Below are 22,472 nucleotides of genomic sequence, written 5' to 3'. Positions count from 1 at the left end.
TTCAGATGTGGAATGAGGAGTAGAAATAGATGAATTCTTACAACACAGCCAAAAGTCTTCATGCACTAATCTTTGTCACAGTAACAGCAAGGGAAGGAGAAATAAAGGCTCAGTGCTTTGTTTTGAAGCTTCAACCACTCTCCAGGAAAGAGACATATCACTTTACATAATACTTTACAAATCAATAGTTGCTTCAAAACATGTCTATTAACAGTAAGACTTGCAGATCTGGCAGTGTCCCAGTCCTAGCGCTTCCTCTGTGCCAGAGAAGTCTTTCTGAGTGAAAGCTGCTTTATTTTGCAGTGAATCCAGAAAGCTCCTAGGACCGAAAACTCATCTAAAACCAATGCAGCAGGTGCCCTCCCCACCACTCCAAGCTCTCCCCTCAGATGCTTACATCACCCAATAGAAATCCTTCAGAGATGGAAAGTGGAGTAGATATTTATGAGTAGTGTATATTTTTCTGGAATAGCATAGGAAGTCAGCTGCACATTCTCTTCATCACAAGGTCAGGCAATGTTAACAGCCTTAAGCCGATCTCCTGTATCTCTTGCCCCCCATGAGCATCTTTTAGAAAAAAAGGAAAAGAGAAAGAAAGAATACTATCGTTTTATGGTGCTTTTACAAGCACAGTCTTGTTTGTTAGCACATAGTGGGAGTACAGGATAGCTTTGTGAAGAGCTTTCTGTTCCAGCAGGTTTATATTTGAAGGTGACAGTAATGAATGGGATCATCCTGTTCCACACTATCAAGAGTTGAGATTCAGGCTGAAACAGGTGGGGCACTGAGGCAGATCTGTGTCCTTTTGGGTTCCAGTACTGCAGCTTTAGAACCCTTCTCTTGGAATCACCCTCGCCCCAGGTTGTTGCTAAGGAAACCAGCATTTGAGGGTTTGCTTTGTTCCTCCATCTATAATGTACTGATAGCAGCTCTGGTTGTACTGTAGCAGAGGAGAAGCTGAACAGGCTTTATGCAGAAATGACAAGTGAAAAAACACCAGTGATGCCACAAGAGACAGTAACAACAGAGCTGAGACTTTACAGCATGCTCAGAAACACCTATGGGAGGGAGAAAAAGCCAAGGCCATGCAGCTCCAACCAGCCATCACCACCCCAGCTGGCTGGAGTTCCCAGACCTGGTTGAACATAGCTGGGCACACACAACTCCCATGAAAGCATCTGCTTACCCCTCTGCTTCATCTGCACGTTTGCTGATTGTAAGGGCTGTGTTGGTTTGACTGGGATATCCAGGGTGCAGAGGAAAATAGTAGGACAATGTATCTGAACAATGTGAACACTGCAATGAGCTATCGTGGCATAACTCAGAATTTCAAAATCAACCTGTAAAGTTTTGCCCAATACACCTTCCACAGAATACATTCCTGAAAAGTAGCTTCCAACCTTTTTAATGCATTTTTTTTCACTGTTTAGGTCAGCTTTGCTGTTCAGCAAAGACTCCTGAAGATCATCAGAGCAAGGTGGAGACTTTCCTAGCCATTTGACTGGACTAAGCTCTGCAGTGCAGCTCCCAAACTTTGTATTTGCTTTCCTGCTCTGCCTTCTTCTCTGGCATCAACTCAGCCAGTATTTGGGTTATGAGCTGGATACAGAATTAGTTCTCCATTCTTATGTCCCTGCAACTCCATTAAATTTCCACTGAATATCTGAAAATAGTGTGTATACAGGCATATAAAACAGGGCTCTCAAGAGTTCGCATCCTGGGAGGAAGCCAACATTGATTTCTTTGAACTCAGAGTGACTCCTGACTTATGAAGGAGGTCATGTGTCTAAGAATCAGAAGTGGAAATTTGTCTTTCAGTGTTTCCTCTTATCACTCATCAAGGTTCTGGATACATTCACATCTCTTTAAGGGCTCTGAAGAAGCTTTACTGAAAGCCTTGTTCCCATTAGCAAATCTGTGAAATTGTCTGAGACTGACATATGGGAATACAGATAGATGCATCACATTCGTTGATCTTTACTACTCAGCTTTCTATCTGCAGTCTTTAGCTCCCATACAGCACTGCTAGGTGCTAAAGCCTTGATATTTTATCCATTCTTTCACTTGTCACAATGCAGAAGGAGTCTTCATATTTTTAAGCAAACACGTGAGCATCCAGGACTGAAGAGGAATCTGGCAAAGGTGAGCCATGACAGATCAGACTGAGCCTGATCTACAGAGGCTGGTGAGGAGCTCAGGTAGGCACGCACACTGCAAACCTGCAAATGTGCTGTTAGTGTTCAAAAAAAATGACTGCTGCCACAAATCCCCTTGTTTGTGAAAATACTCTGAAATGACAACAACATTCTCTGTATTTGGGAGACAAACTATCCAGCTTCTTCAGCTTCCCTCCAACTTTATCACAGGCATAAAGAAAAAGAAAAAATAAGAAAGAAAGCTATCTGAGAAGACATTCATTTTAATCTGCCTGGACCTCAAGTATACAATTCATGTAGCATCTCCTCAGCACTATTCCTCTATTCTCCTTCTTAGAGGTATCACACCCAGGCAGTAAAATATCTAATTAAAATGAGTGCAGGAAAAACTGGCAGCTCCTACATTTCTGGAAGAGTTGAAAATTGCATTGGGTATAACCCACAAAACTGGTACCCACGTGTATAATCAATGGATATCAAGATGTTACAATCACAATATAATCAAGAGAGTTAGGCAAAGTGGACAATGATAACAAAAGAGAATAAATGGAAAGCTTACCCTTATGCTGGGCTCACCTACAAAACACCAGAAGAGGGGATCTCCAGAAGAGATCCTTCCCCACTGGTAGCCAGCTCTTCAATAGGTCTAGGAGGGGTGGAGGTTCAGGCTGTGACTCAGCAGTTCCCATACACCACGTCAGGGTTTATTTCTCAGGGCCAGAATTTCTGGCACACTGTGGAGATACAGCCCAGATACTGGATCTGAACTAACTGCAGAAATATGTGGATGAGGCTGGGTTGATTAATTCACAGGACAGAGAAGTCCTTAGCTTTTTGTATTGAGAACAAAGGGACGGGGATAGAAAACAAGAACATTTACATTCAGTAACGTGTGGGTGACACCACACAAAAACAGCTAGGAAAGTTGGCTTCTTTCTTCCATGCTTCTACTATTGCTTCCATACTTTCAAATATCAAAGTGTGAGAGCTGGTAGGTCTTTGTCCCATTGTACCAAGCATCTGAGGCTCATAAGCTGTGCTCATCTCAGGCAGAAGGTGACTTCAAATGTCACACATGGAATGTTCCTGGGGCAACCTTCAGCCATCACCTCTGCAGGCACTTGCAGGAGAAGTCCTGGACCCTGCAGAAACTCCTGCAAACAAAACCTTTCAGTGAGCAACACCCACAGGTGAGCATATTGTAAACAGGAAACAACCCCTAAAGTGTTCCTCTCTACTCAGAATAAGACTGGAGTCCAGTGATTTAATTTCTCTGGTACACCATATAGTAAAAAATTGCACATAAAGACCACACAATCAGGAACGAAGAGAAGCTTGTCATTGTAGGCTCTCATTTGCCCTTTATCACACTGTTTTGCTTCATTTTCTATAAATAGATTGTGTGCAGTGCTTTTCCTTTTGGCCTCATAACTTTGAGCTGGTTCCTCACTGGCTTTGGGGAGCGTGAAGAAAATCTGCAGCGAATGCTGTAAGCCTATTTGATAGCAGCTCACCAGTGGATTAATTTCAAAACAGGGCTCAGTCGGCGCATTTTAAAACATGTAATAATCAAAGCTGTTTGTAATAGATTCATCTGCTGCTGAAATCAGGACTCTGAATAGCTTAGTTTCTGCAATCTGATTTTAGTTAGGCTGCAATCTATTTTTAGTAACAAACTGTTTCCCTGAGACAGATTCGGCTGCTCATTAGCATTGGGAGTCTTCTCTCCGAAAATATTTTGTGACATTTTCTTTTAGCTCCGACTACACCTATCCATTAAAACACAAATTCAGTTCTGCAAAGAGAGAGATTTTACTATCTACCTTTTCGTTTACGGAAGATAAAGACTCTGGAAATAAATTGTCCCTTTCTCCTCATTTCTTTTGGTTAGTATCAGCACACAGTTTCCAGTTAAAGAAAAAACACAGGAAATTCTGTTAGTCTGATATATGAATTAAAAACATACAGAAAAGCAGCAGAAGTGAAGAAGTGTTTGAGTGAAAAACAGTAAAACACCAGTTGTGTTGAATTTGTGATTTTATATCACTCAACTACTTTTTCAACGCAGAGGCTGGGGCGATCCCCTGCAGTGACTCCTCCAGATGAGATAGATTAACAGGGCCTTGAGATCCAAATCATCGCCTTTGCCAGCAAATCTTTCCAGAACGAGTTTAATCTGCTTTGCTTCCCAGTTCACCACTGGTACCAGACCCCTCTGCTGCAATCCACCCACTTGTTTTTACATATTAATCGGCATTTTCCAGACCATTTTTTTTCTGCAACAGTGTTCAGGTACCTGCAGGTTCCCAGACTTCTAGCATTCTGATTGCAGGCTAGCTTGGATCAAGGCAAGGGGCTTCTCCTAATGGAGAACTTAAAATCAGACGTGACGATTGCTTAATACACAAGTCCCTCTGAGAGTGACGCCTCCTAGTTCTTTCCATTGAAACTTCAACAGCTACAAAGAGTACAATAACATTATGATACAGCAAAGACTCAGCTACAAAATACTTTTTCTACATAGTCACCACCCTTAGCTGATTCATGCAGATGTTCTGATTGAGATACTCTTCATTTTGTGGTGTGACAGCTGTGCATGGCCACCCAGAACATGGCTTGTCTTTCACATATATAACTGTTGCCAGTGCTTAAACGCACTACCCACCACCTCACCGTGTGCACATCCACTGCTTGGTCTCCATAAACATTCAGCAAGTGTTGATGAATGTCAGTGGTTGCCATTTTTTCCGCATAAAGGAGTTTAATGACAAACCTTTGCTTCAAAAATGCTTCCATGTCAGATACTCCTTTCTGTCAGACTGCCCCTCTGCTGCCATCTGTCAAACAGCATCAAAATCTAAAGGGATATTGGCGGGAAGCTTCAACCTCTACTGCCATGCCACCAAAATTTGCCTCCTGACGGCAGGCCAACGTCATACAGTTGAAGGCATTACTTTTGGAGCAGCCCTTGTAGCTATGAAGGTGTACTTACAATGTCTTAAAGCTGTGCACAGCAAGCAGAAGAGATTTACTTTAGTTCATCCCCAAAGGGTGATGAAAAATATCTCCCACTACAGCACATTGACAAGCATCAGCAGATGGTGGTCCTGACACAGCAACCTCTTGAGCTGCAGTCTTGACAAAGAAATGTAGCTCCTCATGTTGCCTCAAATTCTGGACTGAAAGATAAATTCACTGCTGCAAAATATTTGCTTTACTGAAAACTAACTCTACCAGCTGCCCAAAGAAGCTAATTCCAAAACTGGCAAGTGTCAGAGCTCAGATATGCCTTTTGGCAGATTTAGTGCTTTGTGGGTTTTGTTTTGTTTTTAATTCTTTAGCTACTACTAATGATGCAGTGTGTTAGACATTTTGCTCATTTAAAATATTTTCAAGGTAGTCAATCTATTGGAATGAATTTCCATTTATGCCTGCTTAGAGTTTCAAGCACTAAAATGACAGTTCAAGTGTTACAGATGTTATAAAATTTAGAGAGCATTAGTCTAAATTTGCTTGAATTCCCAAAGAAATGAATATATTTCCATACAATTTCTAGAAGGAAAACAGTATTATTTTTGGTTATGTTCAATCACTATTTTCATGCCTAACAACAAAAATAATTCCCACTTCAATTTAAAGTATGAATGCAATCTTAAGTGTTAATTGTGGCGTTGTTACAAAAATACTGAACTGGGCAAGAAGATTGCTCAGAGCAATTGACAAAGCTTTTCCACAAACCAGTGCAAAACGTCCTCTGATTCATATATATTTACACAGAGAACTCTCACATATATGGGTATGTTTGATTTTGAAAATGATGCAATCGGAAAATCACTGTCTCTTGATGTAGGGGATGCAGCCTTCATAGATTTTCTCTGAAAACACACTAGATGATTCAACATTCTTAACCCCCTTCTTGTAACTAACCTCAACCCTTCAACCCTGAAGGGTTTCACAGCTAATTGCCTGAACCATGGCACTTGCTCAAGGGAAATGTTTCCAAATGGTGGATTTCAAAGAAAAACAGAGATCATTTTATATCAAACAGTAGCACACTTGCAGAATATGGCATCCTTCTGCTTTATTTTGGTTGCCTTCATCTTAACTGTAATGTTATTTCAACAGGAATTTGTGTGCTTGGCTTTCCTGTGATGGTATCTGTAGTAGCACCACAAACGGTCCTGCATTCTTCGCATATTTGATGGCATGCATCAGCCCAGTTTGGAACAAAAGCTCTTGTTTTGGACACATAGCTGTAGACTGTTGCCTGATCCAAACTGTCTGCTTCCTTCTGAGCTCTTAAACAGAAATGATAGATCAGTTTGTAGTATTTTAGCAGATCTAGCCTCCGAAAACTTATCTGACATTGCCCAAATATGAGCTACATTTTGCATTCCTTTTTTTTTTTAATTGAAATTTATACCACGTTCTCCATCAGCCTAACACCAAACAGATGATGAAAATTTAAACTTAAGCTGTAATTGGGGAAGAGCTGTCTTGCAAGAGAATCTGAATATGTGCAATTAGCCTAAGCATAGGTGCTATTTGAAGAACTGTTGCAAACTGCAAACGCTAATTAGATATCCACCTATGTAGCAACTGCATGACACAGCTTTATTTGCACCCATTGGATATTGAATATGGCTTAGCTGTCCACAGCTTGCAATCTCCCATGCAAAAAAACCAAAACAAAACAAAACAAAAAAACAGCACTTTTTACATTCCATACACAAGCTGCAATGCTGGCTGCAGCAGGGTAGAGTAGAGGACAGAGCAGATGCTCCTTGACAAACAAGGAATGGAAAGGAGAAAATCTTAGATGCAGACGTGGCTGCTTTCCCTGCTTGCCAGGCCAAGAGGTTCTTTAGGAACAAAGAGTAGCTATTTTGAAGAATAAATAAACAAATCCAATCCCTATGTACCTCAAATATCAAAGCAAAACATTCTCATTGAGGAGAAGTAAGATCTTTGATAAAGAATTCAGATAGGGACACTGAAAGTACATCCTGTCCATCCCAGGTCCCAAAGTAGGAACAAGTATCTCCATGTCATTCTAGGGAGATGTTTCTCCAACCTGTTCGTTATGACTGCTGTGAATTTTGCAATCACTCTAGCTATCCTTTCCAGGGCATTGCTACTCCTGCTTTGGACAGGTGTTTTTCCCCCCCTCCTTTGAGTCTCTTCTGCTACAGTTTACTTCCATCATTTTTGTTCCATCTACCACAGAGCTTTTACTCTCTGTAAACAACATACTGTTCTTCTTTACAGCAGCCTTTTCTGTATTTGATAACTCTTGGAATATTTCCTCTCGGCTGTTATTCTTCCAACAATCCAAACAGTTTCTGTCTCCCTTCTAGGTTTGTCTTCTTGAAGTTTGATCATTTACTCCTTTGGAGCCTCTCCAATCAGTCCACATTACACTCAAAACTACCACTCATCTTTGGATTTCCTCTTGGGACACTATTACCATGCACGAAACCACATTTTCCCAGCCAGGTTTTAAAATGACCTCTATTAAGCTGAGAGTTTTGTCTTCGGTGAGCAGTTAACTTGAGTTATTTGTACTTGAGTTAATATCTCCCCAGTCAGCCTCACTCACAGAGTTACAGGAACAAAGAAGTGGAAGGAAACTCAGGAAATCATCTAGTCCATATCCCACCTCAGAGGTGCAATTGATTGCCATTCATCTGCACTGCTTTTAAAAGACTCCAGCAACAAAGTCTTCATGACCTCCCTTGGCAGTCTTTAGATTAGAAATTGTAAATCTCTGTTTACTGGTACAGGAATGTCTCAGTCAGTTACGTGCTCACCTTAACGTGTTTTCATGATAGATAAATCACAATTTGCTTCCAAGAACATTGTGTGGGACTGCATCCTAGCTTATCTTTGGAAAAAGGTTCCACCAAAACTACTAGACCATTTGCATGCAGTGGTAATATGATAGTTACTTACCATATTAGTAAGGACAATACAGATTGCAAAGTATCAACTAATAATTTATGCCGTTTAAAAGTTCTGATGCTGAATTAGCATTACCTTTCTGTAAATCCTCTATGGCATCTGTCCCCTCAGATTCTCCTGCATTTTCAAGCAAAAGTAATGTATTTGCCTTCTTGATCATCAGGAGACTCACCCACCTCCTGCATTTCTTAAAGAAAATGGCAGAAGGCTTAGCATTTGCGATTTTCTCATATTGAAGGATATAGTATCATGTCCTGCTGACTTGCATAATCTGTTCTATCTGTCAAGTATACCTGACCTGTTTGTTTTCTTTCCTGCTTGTTTTTTGCTAAAATCAACTGCTTTAACATCTGGTCATAATTCATTTTTTCTTTTGTGGTTGAAGGGAGAAAGACATCAAGGACCTTTGCCTTTATTTGCTCATTTGTTCATTAAGTAACAAACTACTTTTCTCCTACTACTTGATTACTCAGCTACTTCCTTGCTATCTTTCCTTGGTAGCTGCAATTCAGTTTCAGCCCAAGCATTCTGACTTTTCCCTACATGTCTATGAATCTGTCATATCAGTCTTCAGCAAGTAGAAACACACATTTTCCATTTTTCTTCCCCTCAACATTGTAAGCCACGCTCATTTCTCACTCACTGGGGTTGTTAGCTGAGAGCAGCCGCACTGCAAAATAACACTTGCATTGCACAGAGGGATTGGATTACTGCACAGAATAACTGTGTTAGCAGCTGACAAACCGTTAACTTGAGCTGTAGCCTGTGTGACCAAACAAGCCAAGCAGTTCAAGCAAAAACATCATCCATATCTTAAAGGTTTCTGCATTTGCACAAGACTGGAGCAAAACTGATGTTATGTCTCCAGTATACTGCACAGTCAAGGCGAGCTCAGAGAACACTATGAGGAGACATTAATTGAATACATTCCTTATTTCAATAGAGATGAAAACAAAAGCAACAGGCTGCACAGCAGGAGGAGAATCCCTGGTGCCCACTCACATTTCGGCTCTAGTGACAATGAAGAGGACAAGAAAGTTCGACATCTTGAGGATGCGGTTACTCCTAGGGTTGCTCCTTCTCTGCTTTCACACCAGCTTGCCTGTTCCAGAGGGTGCTCGGAATGCTTTGAGCCCACAGAACGTCCTCAATACACCTGTTAACAAGAAAAAGGCTTCAGACAAATCCAGAGGAAACACTACACAGCATGGTAACACAGACAGGGGGTCCTATTTATCTGCTTTACAAGTGGAAAATACTGAGAAACTGATGTAAATGGAAAGAAGCTCCCAGAGATGTTCTGCACCCATAAATTTACTATCTAAGAGCATGGCAGATGCGATGCTGCTAGTTCTGCATTTTGTTTAGCTCCTACAGTCATACAGATCTAAGAGTTTCAGCGGAAAAGAAAATAAAATCCTCCAGTCCTTGGGGAAAAGTCACAGTTTATCTCTAGAAAGCACGAAGCCGCAAATCTGAAAAGATGCCAAAGTTGACAGTTAACTGCCACATACTACTGAAGCCTTTTTTTCTACTCTTTTCTTAAATGCTTTCTTCCCACTCCCAGGCCAGGCTCCAGTTTGGAAGTCACTGAATGAATTCCACAAGTACTACAGTTCATACTTTCACAAACAGCTTAAAAGCTGAGCTATCAGATTTCACAGCTCTGTGAAGAGGCTGGAACAACTTCAAAGCACTTTTCTGAAATATCTACTGCTTTATTCTGGAAAGACAATGGCCTCTGTATAGCTAAGGCTGAAACAGTCCTTTCCTTCGAAAGTTGATTTTGACACTCACAGTCTCAACTTCAGCAAAGTAACACCAACACTGAAATATCACATCCAAGACATTACACCAAGGAAGGATTTACCTGTAAAGCTGGAATGAGATCTCAAAGGTTTTAGACAAATCTTAGGTGATCTTAGGTAGGTTGTAACTTGAAAATGGGATGGATCCAAATTTGCTGCAATGTGTTACTCCCAGTGGAAAGCAGGCACTTTTGACAAGGTTTTTAGTTACTAAAAGTAAATCTGTATTACACTATTGGAACAAAATCATCTTTAGTAGTTCTCTTAGGATAAATTTTAAAGTGTCAAATACATTCATCCTGGAGCTTATAAGGACAGGCTTCATAAAACCTTCCTATACTAAATTATTTCAGATACAGCTGTTTTTTGAAAAATACAAGTAGGATTTTATATCTTCTTGGCCAATCAATTTATAATCAAAACCTTTCACCCAATCTCAAGAATGGTTGCAAACATAATCTCCCATAAAGGCATAAGCATGCCAAATACATTGATGTTTACTAGGAATAACAAAATAAGAAATAGGAATCAAAAAACACCACAGATATGCTTATATGAAGAGCAGCAAAATTGACTAAGCAAATACCTACTGAGAGTACACTTCTATCCTCCAGGTGAACGGAAAGTTTTAATTTACAACTATCATGCTGCTACAATTCCAAGCATGATAACAGGGTGACACACGTCATTTCCCATGTTCTTATATGTCTCAGTTTTTCAGTTATTAAATGACAAGCTAGGAAATAGTAATAAACAGACAAGTCACAATGAAGCTAGTGAGTGAAAGGATAGTCAAGATTCATCAGAGTTTGATGGGAGCTATAGAAAGAACAAAACATCAGCTGCATCAATGGCATGAGAAAACAAACTAACAAAAGAAAACAACCTCAAGAAATCTAACCAAGGAAAAACGAGGCACTAGAATCATTCATGAGGTAAAATGCCATGTATCTGTATGATACTTTGTTTATGATGTTCATGTGAAAGGGAATGGAAAGGGCAGCTGTAAGTATGGCAGTTTAATGCTTTATCATCCTCTCTGTCTCCTCAGAATCTCCTAGAACAAACTGCACACGGCTGGGAAGACAAAATCAACACTGCTGATTAATCATAGCTCTCCTTGCTAAATAGCCAGGGGAGACAATAGAAAGTTTCCACTGAGTTTATCAGGAAGAGGAATTTAGCCTGATTACTTAATCCCTTTATCCTGTTGATCTGGTGCTCTGCATCTGTCTACTGCCGCCCAGTCCCTGGGCAGCAAACTATTCACAAGGCTCTGCCTCCGCCACTGCACTCACCAATTCCACTTCTTTCGCTCATAAAGACAAAGGGAAAAGAATTTTCAACTAAATTAGAAGCTGGCTAAAATTCATAGTGGTTTTCTTCTGTGGAGTTGCGTGCGGGGAGGATGCCGAGGAATCTGCTCTCTTCTGTTATGCCCATTTGTGACAGACATAACTCTAATTACAAACTTCAGGTAGATTATGAAAAGTGTGGAAACTGCCTCTCAGAGCTTCAGCCTTTAAGCCACTTAAAAGGCATGAGCTGTTCTTAGATGACACTACTAAATTTGGGAATCTGTCTCCGGTACTGGATGCAAAGCTGATAAGCCCAACATGCAGTCCATCTCTTCCCCCTTCCTTTCCAATAATCTCATAATGTAACCTTTATTTCTTCCAGATTTCAAATGCTTTGATGGTGCTTCAATCTAAACTCCCCAGGCACTGTGCAGTCACAGTCAGCTCAATATTCTGTAGAGCTTCCGCAGTCTCAAAACACAAAGATAAAACAGAAGACGAGACTTTGGTGGAAAAGCAGTTTACTTTCCCTAATGACTCCTCTGAAACAGCAATGGAGAAACAAGTTTAATAATACCTTAAAAATAAAGAAATAGAATCTGAAAAGATAGCAGCTAATAAAGATCAGCCACAAGCCGCAGAACTGGCTACAGTTTAAACTTCTTTAAAATAGGTATGCTTTCTCTTCTCCAAGTACAGGGTATTTTGTTGAGCAAACTTTTTACCCATGAAACCACTTCCACATTACTGCTGAGCCATGTTTTTGACAATAATGTTTGATTTGGCAAGTTTTAGCATGGTTATCTTGGAAAACAGATATTTCAAGCTATGCTGTTTATTTGGTCCCAGTATACTCCAAGTTATTTTGATGAAACTTCAAATGTTGTATGAAAGAAAGTCACAGCCAATAAATCACCTGAATCACCAGAAAATCCCATACAGGACAGTACTGAGTGCTTCACCCTGCCAAGAAACAACACCAAGTTGTCGATCTGTTACAAACTGGAAATACCTACAATAGAAGGAAGGATTCCTTTTATTGCAAGAAAGCAAGAAATATATACAGCACAAAGAATAGTAATACGACCCTACAGCAATACTCACCATCAAACAGAAGGATCATAACTCTTCTGAGCAGTTAGCACTTAAGTTCGTAAAGTTACTGAGGCGGCTCTCACAGCATTTGCCTCTTTCTAAAAACTGTTATTTATGTGCACACACATATATGTTATGCAGTTTATTGACTTAAAGGCAAGAATTTGCACCAAGCAGAAGGAAGGGAGAGCTATTTCTTTATCAGCACCATCTTCTTCAACCACAGGAAAACAAAAAAGCACTGCAAATTGTAATAAAATGCAAAGAAGAAAGATTTAAACCCCTAAATGATACACACTAGCTCACTCAAACGTGATTTTGTTTTGTTTTCTTCTGGGTCTGGTTGCTCTTTAATGGTGTCATAAGAACTGCTATATTTTTTCCTGAAAATGTGAGGCTTTTGCAAACAATTCACAATATCAAAGGATGATATAAATCACTTTTTATAGTCCTGAATACCTTAAGAAGTTTCTTTCAGAAGTAGCAACGAGTGGCTTGATTCTCAGAAATGCTCTATAACCTCAGATCCCAAAGGGAAAGACAGCATCTGTCCTTGCCTTGCACTTGTAGAAATCAGGCCAATCCTAATGTCTGGAAGTAAACAATACAAATACTTTTAATGTTGTAGTATTAAAGTAATTCCTATTTTTAATTAATCAGTACTTAATTTGAAAATTAATACATTTGTAATACTCGCATTGTTTTTCTCACAAATGTTCACATACTCCTCTCCATTTCTTAAACTGTCCTCAGTGAGAAACGCATAAATGAAATCTTCCTGCAACCCAAGCACTGACTGCTTAGAGTTAAGAACAGCAGCAGGAGAAGGAGACAGGAGAAGGAGAGCATTTGAAAATTTAAGCTTAGCTCTACAAAACTGCTAGAATAGGCAGATGAGCAACTATGATAATCTCACATACATTTATAGGAAATGTCATTATTTTGTTTCTTTTATTATCAACAGTACTATGAACATGAACAGGAATTAATATCCTAATGGCAATAACTATTTCATCTCAATTTATTTTCCAGTCTGTATCAGTCTTCATTATTGCATATATATCTGAAATATTGCACCAACAAACATCTCAGAGGAATCTTCAGATACCATCTACATCAGTGCATGGACTTATCTCTGTATTTGTCTTTTCCAGAAGAGCAAGCCCTCAAATGAAAAATAGCAAAGAACCATCTAATTTACTGAGCAGCCTGCTATGGATGCAAGAGTCATACACTGACCTCCTCTACACAGACAGAGATCCAGGATGGCTATCACCTTCAGGAAAATAATTTGAATCTTTCTTCAACAGAAACTGCTGAACTGTACCCCAACAATGCAGAAACATCTCTGTTATTGACATTGAGTCCTGGGTGAATATTTTACATGCTTCAAAGTAGAAACAATTCAACATTTCCTCCAAGAGATATTTCTGTTTAAAAATCTCCTCTACAAAATGTACATTGCAACTACAATATAAAGCAACTCATAGCTGCAATCCTATACAAAGAATATAACTTGTAATTCACTCTGTAATTCACTAATGAATAAATGCCTACTAGTTATGGACATTAAGGCTGTGACGGTGTAAAATTAGTTTTCAAGGATGACTTGTGACTTTTGGTTGGCTTGCAGTAGGTGCTGTTTGGGCATCTGTTGGTTTTACACCCATAGATGTATAGACAGTGTTGGATGTACAGTTATGCAATGGACGCCATGATGCCCGGTCACTCAAGTTACTCAGTTTTTACAATTATCTGGTCTTTTTGGTACATGGCTAACTCACACACATCTGTGCTGGTGTCTGCATACAGAAACTGCATAACTCTTTGGACAAGGCACAGTTTAATATGTGCTCAGAAGTTACTATATACTGACCACAGGAGTGGTCACTGGAAGCAGTTCAAAATGTTTTACAGGAATGCTTTGATGCTATCCAGAGCAACACTACTGGCCAGTAGCAAGACCGTAATTATGCTAGCTGGATTTGGAACCAGGGTTGAGTTGCAAGAATTCTCTTCCCAGCTCACCCATTCCAGAGCTTTATCAAGGCCAACATACTGTTGGGAAAGTTCAGTTTCAGTGAAAATGTAAGCCTACAGCTGAAAACCTCTTGGGCTGTTTTTGTTTTAAAATCTAGGTCACATCACTCGAAGAGCAGCAGTAGATTTTCTACACAGGTGTAGAGGATGTAGGAATTCTGTATAGAAGAAAAAATACAAACAAAGAAACGTTTACAAAAATCTAACTTGATGTAGGGGAAAATATTAACATAATTCATTATAAGCCTCATCCCCGGCTTTGCGACCATCTGTGGTGGGGATTTTGCTCTGCAGTGAAACAAGAAGCAATAGACAGCCTTAAACACTGCTGGGAGCACACAAGCCCTATGTTTATTCCCAGCGACATATTCATAAATTATAAAACCAAACGGGGACCACTTTGTGTGGGCTGCAGGAATGTACTTAGTAATGACATGTTCTGTCTGCTACTGTGGCCAGGACAGGCCTTCAGAACTTGCAGCCAAATGCATGTTTGCTTGAGTCAGGTATGTTGACCTTGTATACCTGAATAGCGGCCCCTAACTCCTCCGCCCAGGTTGACGGCATTCATGCAGCTTGTCGCTGCTGGGGCAGAGCCAGGTGGCAGAGCACTCAGTCACTCATGGCACCTTTACCGGCACCAGTGACCTCAGCAGACAAGCTTTGCTCTGGTCACGCAGTTTTCGTGGGCAAAGATGACGGCTGTGGATTTGGTTGGACTTTTCCCAATCTTTGTTGGCTACAGTTTTTAAACTCTCGTTTCCTTGGCATAAACACATGTCCAAGCTTGAGACTTACAGTCCAACTTTCGCTCAGCCAAATTTTGCTCGTTTGAGGAACCATTTCCTCTATTCTCTACTTCCTCAAGTGACCCTAAACTAGGGAATAGGCTGATCAATATTTACAACTGGAGAAGTACTTATTCGCTCTGAGCCTCATGGCACTGGCTTATGGGAGCTGTGCATGATGTTCTCCCACACAAACGCAGGTGCAGTTCCCATTATTGTCTCAAACACTGTCAGAGAGATACATTTCTCCCCTTGCTTCCAAGCAAAGAATCCTCTTGACTCCCTCCTCCTTTATGCAGTCTCAGTATTTAAACAACAGACAAACACTAATGTCTTATAGATTACTTTGTAAGATATAATTATTTTCAAAAGAAACTACTGATCTAGGAAATTATTTTAGTCTCAAAAATGAATGTTGTTTTTCATGTCTTAGGAAGTAAAGACACCTTATCATGTCTGAATAGTTCAGTTCTCTGTCATACATTACCCTGATTAATTTTGGCAGTGATGAAGTTGTAGAACTAATTTAAAGTTATGATCATATGGAACCATTGTATTCACCACTGCAGAATCATGTTCCTGTTTTAACCCTTGTGACCCTTTTCCTCTGCAGAAGCACAGGAGGTAAAACCTGCTCCTAGATGGGTGTTTTATTTTCCTTCACCATTAATGAGAATGCACAGATCATTACACTCTGAGAGTCAATTTACTTAAGAGAAGCAACAATTTTACTAAGAGTGCTGCAATACAGCAAGAGCACCAGATAGGTATACCAAAAGTGGAATCACCCAAGAACAGTAAGGCTGTTAACTTAAAGACAAGCAAAGTTCACTTTGTCAGTCTTAGAAATCATGAACGGAAGTGACAGACACAAGAAATCCAACATGTTTGCTGGATAAAACAAGAATATGCAGAAATACCAGGCTCACCATTTATTTCCTTTCTTGAGTTTTCTTTCTTGTTTCTTTCTCATTATTGTTATTGGAGTATTTTTAGAGAAGTACTGTAAATAATGGCAGTTATCTGTGTGAACTGTATGCCATTCGTAGCTCGATGCTTTTAAGAAATAGCCTTGTCTTCTTTCAGACTGAGCGTGTACTCTGTGTGGCTTCCCAAAATAACTTCTGGCGATCCCTGCAGCTAAAAGAGCTGTTGATTTCTAGAAAGTGACACATTAAGTGTCTACAGAAAGATCAAGTATGAATTGATTAAAGAACATCTATCTGAATGTCTACTGTGAAGTGATCAATCACTGACAAGTTTCTGAAAGTGGTTTCAACTCTGCATGCATACAAAGGTAATAAGTAGCAAAAAATACCAAGCAAATACTTAAAAGCATTCTTCAAAGCTCTCCTTAGAAGAACTAACCTGTATGACATCAGTTTATATTACTGTTATATATCAGAAATACTTAAATAACAACACTGCTAAGAAAATGGACTGGCACATCCACCTCACTGCTATCACAGTGGTATTTGCTTAGTGAGGATACGTGGTTATTTTACAGTGATGGAAGTTTCATTAACAAACAATTTCACTGTACTGCCAGCTAGCAAAACGTTTAACAAACACACTGGGCAAAAGAAACTGCTCCTAAAAGAAAGTAGCAGTTCACTTAGCAATTAGCCTGCTAATTTCTTGCTACTTCTCTAATAGAGCCCAAATAAGCTTAATAGGTTTGCTGCCCCACACTGGAAGTTGCCACTTTTGAGTAATATTGTGACCTACGTTATCATGTTCCAGACTGCATTCAGGAAAACCTGTGCAGTTGGTTTTTTCTTTTTTTCTTTTTTTTTTTTTTTTTAAGTAAGCTTACTTTTTTTTCTTTTTCTTTTTTTCCTCCAAAGTTCTTACATCCAGGGAAATCAGGGCATACAGCTGATCAGGAGCAAAATTAACCAACCAGACAAAGCTACAGAGTATTCCACTAGGCCATCATTTCCAATCAGATACCAAAGAGGACAGAGCCTTTTTAAACCAAAGTAATTCTAAACTGTGGAGAAATAGATTTAAAAAATAAAAAATAAAAATGAAAAAATAAAAAAATGCTGTGAGCCCATCTGCTTTCATTAAAATCAGAGAGGCTGCAGTTGCATGATTCACTGACACTAAGGGCAATTTCAAGTTAGTTCAGTGATATTACTCACAGTATGTCTCCAGAAGGTTCTGCTGGCATGCTCTCCTCAATCAGGGTCAAGTGTGACTTCCATTAATAGATTACAATGAAGGTTTTTGAGAACTGCAAACCTGGCCCAAATGCTCACATTCCAGTGAGAACACCTTGACTGTACAACAGCTAAAAAGAAACACAAGAGCAAGGGACTGCTGGGCAAATCATGGGACAAAGAATGGGACCTTCCAGCAGCCAAGAGATCTGAGTGAGTGAGATAACACTGAAGAGAACAGAGGAAGTATTAAAGTGGAGAGTGAAACCTGGAGAGAGATGAAGGGCTGAGTAGTGTTACTGCCCTGCAACAATAAAGCTCACACTCTCTCTCTACAAGTATTTCTGTGCAGCCCAGTACTGCAGGAATCAAGAGCTTCTTCTTTACTTAATCCAACATCTCTGTGAGGAAGGTGAAATCACTCATTTTGCATGCAGAAAACTAAGACAATAATATTAACGGTTTTATCTGACAGCATTCAGGAGGAGGTAAGAACAAACAGCCTGTGTCTTTGTTAGCTCTCGTTTTAAAAATAACACAGCAGGCAGAAGTGCCTTGATCTTTCACACACATATGTCATGTTCGAGTCCTTCTCCTTATCTCTCACCTCGGATGGCAACCCTCAGGATTACCCACACCACTGAGGAACCGGCATTGAGCCAACGGATTACCAGGTCACTTCACAGAGAGAGCCAGGGAAGGAGGAAGCCCGGGCAAATTGCTTTCTGGCAGAAAGAGCAAAATTTCAGCTTACCTTCTGCTGCGGGATGCTGAAGTGGCACTGAGTCTGGAGGGGTGAGGTGGGACTGCGTTACTGAGGGAAGCCAGGGAGCACAGACTGCACTATGGCCCTCATGGGCACGCTGGGAAGCTGAAATTAATGCAAAGCACACTGCTGATAAAGGCAAACTGACATGCGAGTGAGATTACTCTGCCATGTAGCTGAGGAAAGCCAGACAGTGTGGTAAAGCCGCCTCCTCTGAGGAGGTGAGCACACTCAGCTACAGTGCACAGCAGCTTGGGGCTGTGCTGAGGGAAAGATGACCAAATGCTAGTTTAAAAGAACTGAAACACTGTTCTTTATTCACCAGCTGAAGGTAAAGCAATAAACTGATAAAGTTATAAATCCTATACCTTCTTTTGGCTAATGCTCAGAGATGTGGAAAAGCAGCACTACCCCGCTGAGGGAATTTAAAGGGGCAGCGTCCCACTGTCCAAGTAAAACCAAGGAGGACAACACTCTGACATTTCAATATGTTGTTGACAATAAACGATTCATGGGATGGCTGACATTCTACTTAGCCTAACTGATAATAAGGTTTCTTAAAAAACAACCACCACCACAGGCGGACAAACAACAAGAGGCAGGAGCCGTGGCTTCCCAGCTAAGCAGGGCAGGCGCTGAGGCCTTTCCCGCCAGAACCCCTGCATGCACCGCCCCAGGAGCAGCGCCTGGCCTTCAGGCCTGCTGCCACATTGGGACGGTTCAATCACAAAAGCAGGGAGTCAAACTGGGCGAGATTTCTTCTGAAATTAAAAAAAATAAAATATACAAGAATGGCTGAGTCTGTGACTCCCACATAAAATATATTTACAATGCCAGAAAATTCTAATTGTCAAACAGGAACAGACCTTGAAAGAGGAACCTTTCCTCTCCAAAACGCTACAGATGTTTTCCTGTACTTCTATCAATTCTGAGGCATCGGTGCTCTTGTAATTGTTTTCCCAGCAACACTCCACCCTCTGCAAACACGGGAGGCAAGTTCTCCAGTCAGGTCTTTTTCCTCTAAATACTCATTTACGTGCTCCGTTTGCATTAGATAAACATAGGGCCTGAAAGCAACTGAAAAAGCACAGTAACTTTTTTCAGCCATGACACAGTGACTCTTCTTCTTGTCATTCTGATTTAGTATTATTTATCTGCCTCCAGATAACTTGATTATACCAAGACGAGTATTCCATTGGTTTAATCTATAGAGGGCACGTAGATTTTATTTTATTGTTTTACTCCCAGTCTCCAAATACTACTGTCAAGAATACTAATTGAGCAGAAATGGCAGACTGAGGTCCCAGCAGCCAGACGGCACCCACCAAATAAGAGCTTTTCCGTAAGTTGTGCAATGTCATGGGAATTTCCAAAGCAGTCACTTCTCCATGTCCTTCTTTTTTTTTATCCCCCTATGCATCTTGGTTATGCAAGGCACCATTTTTCAAACCACCAATCAAGTCAGATCAAGAGATCAGAACGTCACAGAGCTTCTTAGAGAAAACATCCTCTGTCCTGCTGGCACAAATCACAAGGTACAAGGCGTCCTATGTCTTACTGCCCTCCCTCCCAGGGGCCCACCCACTGCAGGCATGCACAAACATTTGATTATCCCATTGCTATGAGCCCAAATGTAGAATTCAAAACTTACAATCTGAAAATATTTAAACACAGAAGTTGTAACAACGCTGCTTTTTTTAAATTAGCCTCCACCTTTTCTTCTCATGCAGAAATGTTCTTTCAGAACATATATTTGGAAAGCAGTGAACAGCACAGACCATGGTCCTCCTCATCCCAGCTAGATTCCTCATTTCATCCATTATGTGAATAGTAGCATCTCAGAGAACAGAAGATAAAAAAAGAAAGTGCTCTTCTACAAACTGAAAGTCCTATTTTTTTTTTCCTCATTTCCCCATTTTTTCTTCCATTTTCCATCCTATAGTCTGGAAAATTTCATACGGGCATCCGGTAGGTTCAAAACAAGTTCATTTATGGTATATTCAAAGTCATACCCAAATTACTAGTGAACAGATACACACAAGATGAAGTGAACAAGTGAGAATACTGTCACCTTACACCAGTGAACCAGTCTCAAGGGCTTGCAGACCAAAAACGCATACTTCACCCAAAGATGGCTGGGAGGTCACACAAGAGATGGACAAATGCCTTCAAGAGAGTGAGGGTGGGTTATTGCTCGTTTTCACTTCTTTAAGTAAGCTAGCTTAGGTGAGCTAAGCTGCAGAACAAAGCATTCAAGCATCTATCCAGACTGATTCAATCATTAGCTGACATGCTGTACTTAAGCTCCTACCAAGTACCAGCTTCAGCTAATCATTTCAAAAGCAAATGTGAATGCTGTGCATACTGCAGTGTTAATCTCTGTTACTGCACAGCCGAGTTATGTAACTAAAATACGGCACACACTGAATTGATAGGAGCCATTTAAGCACATACTACTCATTACATAGCCCTTGAATGTAATAGAGGGCATGAATAATAGCTTCAGCTAGAAGTCACCTGATAGCAAGATGGACACGGATGCTTAGTTCTTAAATATGCAGAAAGTAAGTCTGCAGCATCGGAGTATGCCTACAAATGTGGTGCTCCCTTTTTCTTTTCTGAATTTGTACTTCTGCTGGAAAAATTTCATAAACGTTACAGAAGACACACGACAGTTGAAATGCTAATTAAAGAGGTTAATATAAAAGACTAGAAAGATTTAAAGCTCCACAACATGTATCAACTCAGCAACAAATCAAGCTTTAAAACAGCAATTATTGGGGGTGGGGAGGAAGAAGTTATAAGCACTGCTAGTACTTCTGGAAACTGCTTCAAACTGTTTTTACAACCTCACTCATTTTCAACCAATAGCACTAACAAATGCATTCAATATAGTCCTTTTTGAAAACCAAAGCTGTCACAGCAATGGACTCAAAAAGAAACTCAAATAATAATCACCAACTTCCAGTCAAAAAAAAATCATAGCAAAATGAACTCTGGAGCAGCTGAGCCTTACTATCTGATGCAGGACAGAAATCACTCTCCATTTTCAAACTTAAAAAATTATGAAGTTTGTTGTCACAGACACAACAATAGAATACATAGAAGAATAAGACAGGATAGCACTGTTTGTTGAGGCAATTCCACTCTAATTTATAAGGGGTTTAATTTATAAGGGGTTGCAGTCTATTTAATGAAGTCTTGAATTAGTAAGAACCTTTACGAAAAAAAAAAGCATCAAGAGGATTGTTTGGTTACATATTAAGTGTTCTCAAAACACACTTGCTAAACAGGTTTAATTTTACTAAGGAAAAGAACTACTAATGTAAACACAGCGGATGTTAACATCATGAATTGGTTGATTTTTGACTGTATATGCTGACGACAAAAATGGACAGATCAGCCCGGCAGAACAGCAGCATCCCCTTATCCCCCCATTACAGTTTTTCCAACCAACATAATCACCTTCACCAATTTCTAGTTATTCTAAAAAATCAAACGTTTTAAACAAGATGTGCTCATGGATGTGTCAATTCAAAGTAGTTACCTGGATTACAGGTGCTAGCTAATGCCTCTTAAAATTTAATAGTAGCTTCCAGTACCTACAAATATGTTTCAGTTATGGCTAGAGCATGCAAATTATCTGAAACAACGCAAAGCACAATAGTCCTAAAATACTGTTTTATCCAAGATGACAGCCAGGTGAAAAAACAATATAGATGAAGGGAATGTTTCTCAGTCGCAGTCAGAAGAGGACACTGCACTAACTTCAGCATAGCTCCAGACATCGTAAACATCTCAGGGGAAATCAATCTTTTTTTTTTGAGAGTTTGACAGCGATCCTCCCATCCTCTATGGAGGGCTGGTGCACCGACCACCTGCCTTTTCTTGATAACAAGAATTCTGTCAAATGCACCCTGGTCCATAAAGTTGCTTTGCAGAAGCAAGAGTGATGACCAACAGGGACCTGAAATAGCCTGTTCTCTTATCATGTCAACAACATTTTGCTTTGAGATCTCCAATTTCATTACTTCTCCAGACCCAAAAAGAACTAGGACTCTGCAAATGCTACACATAAAATAACAATATACACAAAGAGCCAGAGTAAAGCACAGAAATAAGTCGCAGAAGAATTCTTCATTCTTCCTCTTGCACCAACTTCCAGACAATCATCTTGGTCGCTGTTTTTAAATTTCATGCTGCTGTCTTGCTTTCAGTGATTTAACTTGCTCAGAACTCTCCCACTGACATAAATGGAAGGAGGACTGTATCCTGAAGATTCACCAGAACAATGAAACGAGATCTTTAGTGAAATATCCAAGCATATCACAGAAGGCAGAATGCTTTTCACTGGCCCTTTACAAAGCGCACTCCCTACTACATCTAACTGTACCC

At 40.1% G+C, this 22,472-nt stretch overlaps 1 protein-coding gene across 4 annotated transcripts in view; it reads right to left on the bottom strand.

Moving 5' to 3' along the window:
• The window catches only part of IRS1 (insulin receptor substrate 1), a 301,946-nt gene that overhangs the window by 209,527 nt on the left and 69,947 nt on the right, over window positions 1–22,472 (bottom strand). For all 4 annotated transcript variants that reach the window (XR_006180410.1, XR_006180411.1, XR_006180416.1 and 1 more), the window contains exons 1-3: window positions 18,066–18,132; window positions 12,778–12,909; window positions 9,120–9,273 (exon numbers count right to left, since the gene is read on the bottom strand). The gene's annotated coding sequence lies outside the window, so the exon portion shown is untranslated. Of the gene's footprint in view, window positions 1–9,119; window positions 9,274–12,777; window positions 12,910–18,065 lie in introns of those variants that run through there.

The sequence above is a fragment of the Lagopus leucura genome, unplaced genomic scaffold, assembly GCF_019238085.1.
Source record: "Lagopus leucura isolate 7727_CA_CO unplaced genomic scaffold, USGS_WTPT01 Super-Scaffold_100021, whole genome shotgun sequence".
In the NCBI taxonomy this organism is placed as follows: Eukaryota; Metazoa; Chordata; class Aves; order Galliformes; family Phasianidae; genus Lagopus; species Lagopus leucura.
This window is presented reverse-complemented; position numbering and strand designations above follow the sequence as displayed.